Below are 9,158 nucleotides of genomic sequence, written 5' to 3' on the forward strand. Positions count from 1 at the left end.
TGATTTTTTTTGTCACCTAGGAGGGGGACGTGCTTGTTGTCCGGGGGAAAGTGCTCTTTCTCGGCCAGGAGAAGATTAGCTCACAGCCCGCCGCTGGAGAAAATCTTAGTACCAGGAGGGATTTTTTTTGTCCACTCAGGAGGGGGACGTGCTTGGTTGTCCGGGGAGAGTGCCTGGTCCCGACCAGCCTCTTAGGCGCGCCCGCTGTCTTCTCCGGAGATTAAGTTATACTAAGGGGAGGCTGCTCCTCCGCCTGCTGCCCGAGGATGCTGCTCATCCCCGGAATGGCCTCTTGCGCGCGCCCGCTGTCATTCCTCCGGAGACCTAAGTTTACTAAGGGGAGGCTGCTCCTCCGCCTGCTGCGCCGGAAGTGCTCTCATCCCCGACTGGCCTCTTGCCGCGCCCGCTGTCATTCTCCGGAGACTAAGTTATACTAAGGGGAGGCTGCCTCCTCCCGCCTGCTGCCCGAGGATGCTGCCTCATCCCCGGACTGGCCTCTTGCGCGCGCCCGCTGTCATCTCCCGGAGACTAGATATACTAAGGGGAGGCTGCCTCCTCCCGCCTGCTGCCCGAGGATGCTGCCTCATCCCGACTGGCTCTTGCGCGCGCCCGCTGTCATTCTCCGGAGACTAAGTTATACTAGGGAGGCTGCCTCCTCCCGCCTGCTGCCCGAGGAAGCTGCCTCATCCGGACTGGCCTCTTGCGCGCGCCGCCGCTGTCATTCTCCGGAGACTAATTAATACTAAGGGGAGGCTGCCTCTCCGCCCTGCTGCCCGAGGGATGCTGCCTCATCCCGGACTGGCCTCTTGCGCGCGCCCGCTGTCATTCTCCGGAGACTAAGTTATACTAAGGGGAGGCTGCCTCCTCCGCCTGCTGCCCGAGGATGCTGCCTCACCCCGGACTGGCCTCTTGCCGCGCGCCGCTGTCATTCTCCGGAGACTAAGTTATACTAAGGGGAGGCAGCCTCCTCCCGCCTGCTGCCGAGGATGCTGCCTCACCCCGGACTGGCCTCTTGCGCGCGCCCGCTGTCATTCTCCGGAGACTAAGTATACTAAGGGGAGGCTGCCTCTCCGCCTGCTGCCCGAGGATGCTGCCTCATCCCCGGACTGGCCTCTTGCGCGCGCCCGCTGTCATTCTCCGGAGAATAAGTTATACTAAGGGGAGCGCTCCTCCGCCTGCCTGCCGAGGATGCTGCCTCATCCCGGACTGCCTCTGCGCGCGCCCGCTGTCATTCTCCGGAGACTAAGTTATACTAAGGGAGCTGCCTCCTCCCGCCTGCTGCCCGAGGATGCCTGCATCCCCGGACTGGCCTCTTGCGCGCGCCCGCTGTCATCTCCGAGACTAAGTTATACTAAGGGGAGGCTGCCTCCTCCGCCTGCTGCCGAGGATGCTGCTCACCCGGACTGGCCTCTGCCGCGCGACCGCTGTCATTCTCCGGAGACTAAGTTATACTAAGGGGAGGCTGCCTCCTCCCGCCTGCTGCCCGAGGATGCTGCCTCATCCCCGGACTGGCCTCTTGCGCGCCCCGCTGTCATTCTCCGGAGACTAAGTTATACTAAGGGGCGGCTGCCTCACCCGCCTGCTGCCCGAGGATGCTGCCTCATCCCGGACTGGCCTCTTGCCGCGCGCCGCTGTCATTCTCCGGAGACTAAGTTATACTAGGGGAGCAGCCTCCTCCCGCTGCTGCCCGAGGATGCTGCCTCATCCCCGGACTGGCCTCTTGCGCGCGCCCGCTGTCATTCTCCGGAGACTAAGTTATACTAAGGGGAGGCTGCCTCCTCCCGCCTGCGCCCGAGGACTCTGCCTCGTCACCCGGCCGGCCTCCATCCCTCGGCGGCTCCCTGAATTCGACTAAGTTCCCACACCCTGCCCCAGGTACCCGCCACCTCCATCAGGGGGGGGGATGCGCCGGCCCCGGAGGTGCACGGCCCGACAAAAGGTTGGATCGAGGGCTGACTCTCAATAGATCGCAGCGAGGTAGCTGCCTCTGCTACTTTACGAGACCCTGACCCAGAATCAGGTCGTATGCAAGTCATTTAGCACCGGGCTCTTCTCACACCATGCTTATCGTTTCACGGGAGTGGGATGCCCCAAATTCATACTGGAGCACCCCTGGCCAGTATCGTACGCTCTGCGCACCGGGGCGTTAGACACCGCGGCTATCGCTGGACCAACCGGAGTCCGCGCGGCGTGGGTATCGCCGCTCTAGGCGGGATCTGACTTAGAGCGTTCAGTCATAATCCCAGCAGATGGTAGCTTCGCACCATTGGCTCTCAGCCAAGCACACACACCAAATGTCTGAACCTGCGGTTCCTCTCGTAATGAGCAGGATTGCTAATGCGACGACACATTACAGTAGGGATAACAAACCAGTCTCACGACGGTCTAACCCAGCTCACGTACCCTATTAGTGGGTGAACAATCCACGCTTGTGAATTCTGCTTCACAATGATAGAAGAGCCGACATCGAAGGATCAAAAGCGACGTCGCAATGAACGCTTGGCCGCACAAGCCAGTTATCCACTGTGGTAACTTTTCTGACCTCCTGCTTAAACCAAAAAGCCAGGAAGGATCGGAGGCCCCGCTTCACGGTCCGTACTCATACTGAAAATCAAGATCACGCGAGCTTTTGCCCTTCTGCTCCACGGGAGGTTTCTGTCCTCCCTGAGCTCGCCTAGGACACTGCGTTACTGTTTGACAGGTGTACCGCCCAGTCAAACTCCCCACCTGCACTGTCCACGAGCGGGTCGCGCCCGGCCAAGGGGGGGAGCGCGCCGCCGCCCGCGAAGGGGCGACGCCGTGAGACCGCACCCCCCGTTGCCGTATGTCATGCGCTTGGAACCAGAATCGAGAGCGCCCCGCGCGGGGTCGCTCGCCTTCCCGCCTCCACGCGCTAAGTGAGGAAACGATAAGAGTAGTGGTATTTCACCTGCGGCCGACACCAGCGGAGGTTGAGTCCGTTTGGATGCGCGGTCTCCCACTTATTCTACACCCTCATTCTCTTCCACAGTGCCAGACTAGAGTCAAGCTCAACAGGGTCTTCTTTCCCGCTGATTCTGCCAAGCCCGTTCCCTTGCTGTGGTTTCGCTAGATGGTTGGTAGGGACAGTGAATCTCGTCTCCAATCATAGCGCGTCACAATAGATGACGAGGCATTTGGCTACCTTAAGAGGAGTCATTGAACTCCCGCCGTTACCCTCGCTTCATTGAATTCTTCACTTTGACATTCAGAGCACTGGGCAGAAATCACATCGCGTCAACACCCACCGTGGACCTTCGCGATGCTTTGTTTTAATTAAACAGTCGGATTCCCCCTGTTCCCGTTCCAGTTCTAAGCCAGCAGCATGGCGTCGCCGAGGCCACCCGCCGGAGCGCGACGCGAGGCGGCCGCCGAGCGCGACCGCCAGCCCCCCTCGCGGGCGGGGAAGCGACCGGCCGACGTCCGAACCGCCGCGGGTGCCCCGACGGGCGCCGCGACTGAGTGATCCGCGGGAGGGCCCGCCGCGCGTCCAAAGTCGCCTCCGCGCCCGCCACCCGACACCCCCCCCAGCGACAACGCCTTCACCGACTCCGGCGACTGTCGCTCGCCGGGGAACGCAACGCCGGAGCCACCAAGCGCCCCCCCGCGACCCACACAGGGTGGCCTGCGGGAAGGGGGCAGGGCGGGGCGGCTTTCGCCCACGACCCCCGCAGACCCCGCGATCCCACCGCCCCGCCCGGAAGCCCATCGAGAAAGCACCGGCGCCTGACCGACGTACGCCTGGACCCCCACCGAACTAACAGCGCGCACGAAACCGCCTGATCCGACGGGCGAGGGGGCGAGCGACAGGGCGGCGCTCCCCAGCCGCGGACGCGCCAGCCCGCTTCGCACCCCAGCCCGACGACCAGCCCTTAGAGCCAATCCATGTCCCGAAGTTACGGATCCGATTTGCCGACTCCCTTACCAGCCTTGTCTAACATGCCAGAGGCTGTTAACCTTGGAGACCTGCTGCGATATGGTACGGCCTGGGCGCGATTTATACTGTCTCCCCCGTATTTCAGGGCCGACGGGGCACCCGGACGCCGCCGGAACCGCGACGCTTTCCTGGGCGCGGGCCCCTCTCTCGGGGCGAACCCTTCCAGGGCGCCCTGCCCTTCACTAAGAAAAGAGAACTCTCCCGGGCTCCCGCCAGCTTCTCCGGATCGTTTGCGTTAACCGCATCGCGGCGCGGTCCCGGCGGCCCGACCCTCGCTGGCCGAGTGCGCCGCAACAGCCCTGTCTCCGCCTTTACAGGTTCGGATCTGAACCCGACTCCCTTTCGATCGATCTGGGGCGACGGAGGCCATCGCCCCGCGCTTCTGAACGCGCTTGCCTATCCCTTAGGACCGACTGACCCATGTTCAACTGCTGTTCACATGGAACCCTTCTCCACTTCGGCCTCAAAGTTCTCGTTGAATATTGCTACTACCAACCAAGATCTGCACCCGCGGCGCTCCACCCGGGCCCACGCCCGAGGCTTCCGTGATCACCGCGGCGGCCATCCTACTCGTCGCGGCTAGTTTCCGTTCCCTTTTCTGCGGGACGGCGGGTGTGGGCCCGACGCTCAGCGACCAACCTTTTCAGGCTAGTAGATTCGGCAGGTGAGTTGTACAACACTCCTTAGCGGATTCCGACTTCATGGCCACCGTCCTGCTGTCTATATCGACCAACACCTTTTTGGGCTCTGATGAGCGTCGCATCGGCGCCTTAACCCGGCGTTCGGTTCATCCCGCAGCGCCATTTCTTCTTACCAAAAGGCCCACTGGCACTCGCATTCCACGCCGCTCCAGGTCAGCGAGCCGGGCTTCTACCATTTAAAGTTTGAGATAGGTTGAGATCGTTCGGCCCAAGGCCTCTATTCATTGGCTTTAATCATAAACTGCATATAGTTCGAGTGCCAGCTATCTGAGGGAAACTCGGAAGGAACCAGCTACTAGAGGTTCGATAGTCTTCGCCCTATACCCAGGTCGACGGACCGATTTCACGTCAGGACCGCTGCGGGCCTCCACCAGGGTTCCTCTGGCTTCGCCCTGCCCGGGCATAGTTCACCATCTTTCGGGTCCTCATCGCGCGCGCTCGAGCTCCACCTCCCGACGCTGCGGGCGAGACGGCCGGTTGGTGCGCCCGACCCATGGGAGGGGGCCGGATCCACCTCGGCCGGCGCGCGCCGGCTCCTCACTTCATTGCGCCGGAAATAGGGGTTCGTTCGTGCCTCCGACTCGCGCGCGCGTTAAACTCCTTGGTCCGTGTTTCAAGACGGGTCGGTGGGCTGCCACAATCGCCGCGGACCCTGACGCCTACTTCGACGACCGATCCCCGCCCTAGCGGGCGCGACAGGCCACGCGCACCGAGACGGTCCGCGCCTTTTCGGCCGCGCTGGGGCGAGGGGGCCCCGTCCTAGTTCGGAAGGCGCAGCAAGTACTTCACGTCCCCGGGGGGAAGCGGCAAAGCTCGGAGTAAGGAAAGCGCTGTACAGCGCGGGTGGGCGAAACGGCCGGAGAGCCCGGAGGCCCCCCCGCACCGCCCCGCCGCCCCGCGACACCTTCGCCCCAGACCCTTCCAAGCCAACCAGGGACGGTCGCGACGCACACCACGGGGGAAGTGCGCCCGGCCGGGGACGTCCGACTCCGAGAACGCACGCGTGAAGGCCAGGCCCCCGAAAGGGTCAGCCCCCCGCGACGCCCCAGGCGGCCGCCAATCCCAGCCGGTTGAATCCCCCGATCGGACTGCGTGGTCCCCCACCCGTTTACCTCTCAACGGTTTCACGCCCTGTTGAACTCTCTCTTCAAAGTTCTTTTCAACTTTCCCATAAGGTACTTGTCCTCTATCGGTCCTAGCCAGTATTTAGCCTAGATGGAGTTTACCACCCGCTTTGGGCAGCATTCACAAACAACCCGACTCCGAAGGCCGCGCCCCGGCGCGCCGGGGGCCGCTACCGGCCTCACACCGTCCCTGGGCAGAGCCTCCATCAGAAGGACTCGGGCCCCCTCCGGGCGGCGTCGGGCGCAACGACCTTCTGTACGCTACATTTCCCGCGCCCGAGGCCGGGCGGGGATTCAGGCCTGGGCTCTTCCTCTCGCATCGCCGCTACTGAGGGAATCCTGGTTAGTTTCTTTCCTCCGCTTAGTAATATGCTTAAATTCAGGCGGTCGTCTCGTCTGATCTGAGGTCGGAATGAGGGGTAGTAGGCGCGGCCGGCCCTCCGCGAGGCGGGTGCGGGGCCGGGCTCGCTGGATCTTTCCGCGGCGCCGCCGCGCCGACCGACCGCGGTGGGAACACGGGACGCGGGCAGCGCGATGGTCGCCAACTCCACCGGCAGCCGCGCCGGACCCGATGCGGGAGGGTCGACGGGGAAGCGGACGTCGCGGGTCTGCACTTAAGGGACGAAGGTCACGCCCGAGGGGCGCGTCCTGCGAACCCCCAACCGCGGGACGCTGGTGAAGGGGCCCGGGACGAAGGCGGCAGCCGCAGCGAACGTTGCACGGAAGTCGCGCCGACGGAGCCCGGGATTCCCTTCGCTCCCGATTGATATTCGAGCGACGCTCAGACAGGCGTGGCCCCCGGGACGGACCCCGGGGCCGCAAAGTGCGTTCGAAAGTGTCGATGATCAATGTGTCCTGCAATTCACATTAGTTCTCGCAGCTAGCTGCTCCTTCATCGACGCACGAGCCGAGTGATCCACCGCTAAGAGTTGTACATGTTTTTCGTTTCCGACGCGAGCTCGAGGCGGACGGGGAGATGGCGTTACGCCGCGCGCGGACCCTCCGCCGGCGCGCAAAGACGCCGGGGCTTGCTGGCGCGGTCGCCGCCGTCCGAACCGCCGGACGGGGAAGCTGGCGTTACGCCGCGCGCAGACCCTCCGCCGGCGCGCAAAGACGCCGGGGCATGCTGGCGCGGTCCGCCGCCGTCCACCGCCGCGCTCCCCTCAGCAGCGCGCCGTGGTTGCCAAGTTCCAACGATCAAAATATGTTTTTTCCGACCTTCCGGCAACGGGTGCCACCCACCCGCCTCAGAACGTGCGTGTGGTGTGGACATAAACCCCCAGGGTCCGCCGAAGGCGGGCCGCGAGTTGGGTACCGCCGCAATGGGTTATAGTTCCGAGTGGAGGCCTCCGATGACACCGGGCCCGACCCCTGCCGAGGCCAACCCGAGACCAATTCAAGACAGCGAGGGAGAGTCCGCCGGGCGCTATCGAGCGGGCGCGCAGGGGCGGGAGGCGGACGGTGACGTCGCGCGACGGTGGGCGGGGGGCCGACGCGGTGTGACCGACCGGGCCTTCCCCACACACGACGCACGCGCGCGGGCCACATACCGACCAACCGCTTACCCGCGCGCGCCGCCGGCGCCGGGGTCAATCTCTCGCATTGTTGGGCGCAGCAGGAGAGGAGGCCGGCCCCGCGCGCCGGCGCCGCCCGCCAGGTGTGGCCCCGGGTCCGTCCCGGGCCGGCCGACCGCACTGGCCGTCGGTTCCGGAGACGTCCGGGTTACCCTCCTGGGTGGGCCAGGGCGCGTGAGCCGCGGGAGTCCTTCCTCCGTCATCCTCCGCTCATCGCTTCGGTCTAAGGGCCGGGGCCACCCGCGCGCCGGCACCGAACGCCCCCCGGCTAAGGCGGGGCGAACGAGTGCGTGAGCCGCGGGAAAAAGTCCCTTCCCCCGTCGTCCTAGGCGGCGCTCCGGGCTAGGGCGGGGAGAGTCGGCGGAAGCCTTCCCCCCCGCACGCCTTTCGCCCTCGGCTGTGCGTTCGACGCGGGCCGCTGCTCCCGCTCCATTCTCGCGTATGATCCTCCGCAGGTTCACCTACGGAAACCTTGTTACGACTTTTACTTCCTCTAGATAGTCAAGTTGATCGTCTTCTCGACGCGGCCGCCGCTCGTGAACGGCCCGGCGGGGCCCATCGAGGACCTCACTAAGCCATCCAATCGGTAGTAGCGACGGGCGGTGTGTACAAGGGCAGGGACTTAATCAATGCGGGCTTATGACCGCGCTTACTGGAATTCCTCGTTGGTGGGAAATAATTGCAGTCCCCAGTCCCTATCACGAGCGGGGTTCATATGGTTACCCGCGCCTCTCGGCGCAGGGGATGTGGCACACACTGGTCCGCTCAGAGTGGCGCGCGTGCAGCCCCGGACATCTAAGGGCATCACAGACCTGTATAGCTCAATCTCGTGTGGCTGAACGCCACTTGTCCCTCTAGAAGTTGCCCGCCGACCGCTCGAGGGCCGCGTAACTATTTAGCATGTCGGAGTCTCGTTCGTTATCGGAATTAACCAGACAATCGCTCACCAACTAAGAACGGCCATGCACCCACACGGAATCGAGAAAGAGCTGTCAATCTGTCAATCCTGTCCGTGTCCGGGCCGGGTGAGGTTTCCCGTGTTGAGTCAAATTAAGCCGCAGGCTCCACTCCTGGTGGTGCCCTTCCGTCAATTCCTTTAAGTTCCAGCTTTTGCAACCATACTCCCCCCGGACCCAAAGACTTGTGGTTTCCCGGGCGCTGCCCGGCGGGTCATGGGAATAACGCCGCCGGATCGCGGTCGGCGATCGTTTATGGTCGGAACTAACGACGGTAACTGATCGTCTTCGAACCTCCGACTTCGTTCTTGATTAATGAAAACATTCTGGCAAATGCTTTCGCCCTGGCCCGTCTTGCGGCCGGTCCAAGAATTTCACCTCTAGCGCGCAATACGAATGCCCCGGCCGTCCTCCAATCATGGCCCCAGTTCAGAGGAAAACCCACAAATAGAACCGGGGTCCTATTCCATCATCCTAGCTGCGGATATGCAAGCGGGCGCTGGCCTGCTTTGAACACTCTAATTTTTCAAAGTAAACGCTTCGGCCCGACGGGACACCCCAGTTAAGGTCATCCGGGGGCGGACCGAGAGGCAGGGGCTGGGACAGACGATGCACGCCTGCGGCGGACCGTCAGCTCGCGTCCCGAGGTCCAACTACGAGCTTTTTAACTGCAGCAACTTTAAGATACGCTATTGGAGCTGGAATTACCGCGGCTGCTGGCACAGACTTGCCTCCAATGGGTTCTCGCCCAAGGTTTGGACCAGTGCCATCAATTACAGGGCCTCGAAAGAGTCCTGTATTGTTATTTTCGTCACTACTCCCCGTGTCGGGAGTGGGTAATTTGCGCG

General features: G+C 63.4%; 1 non-coding gene and 1 pseudogene across 1 annotated transcript; both read right to left on the reverse strand.

Annotated features, from left to right (window-relative positions):
• Positions 1-1,932: 1,932 nt before the first annotated feature.
• LOC133149347 (28S ribosomal RNA) lies at positions 1,933-6,190 on the reverse strand (annotated as a pseudogene).
• A 365-nt stretch (positions 6,191-6,555) lies between these two features.
• Positions 6,556-6,711, reverse strand: LOC133149348 (5.8S ribosomal RNA). The gene has a single exon (XR_009713293.1). It is a non-coding gene; the product is annotated as a 5.8S ribosomal RNA (ribosomal RNA).
• Between the last annotated feature and the right edge of the window lie 2,447 nt (positions 6,712-9,158).

The sequence above is a fragment of the Syngnathus typhle genome, unplaced genomic scaffold (assembly GCF_033458585.1).
Source record: "Syngnathus typhle isolate RoL2023-S1 ecotype Sweden unplaced genomic scaffold, RoL_Styp_1.0 HiC_scaffold_319, whole genome shotgun sequence".
In the NCBI taxonomy this organism is placed as follows: domain Eukaryota; kingdom Metazoa; phylum Chordata; class Actinopteri; order Syngnathiformes; family Syngnathidae; genus Syngnathus; species Syngnathus typhle.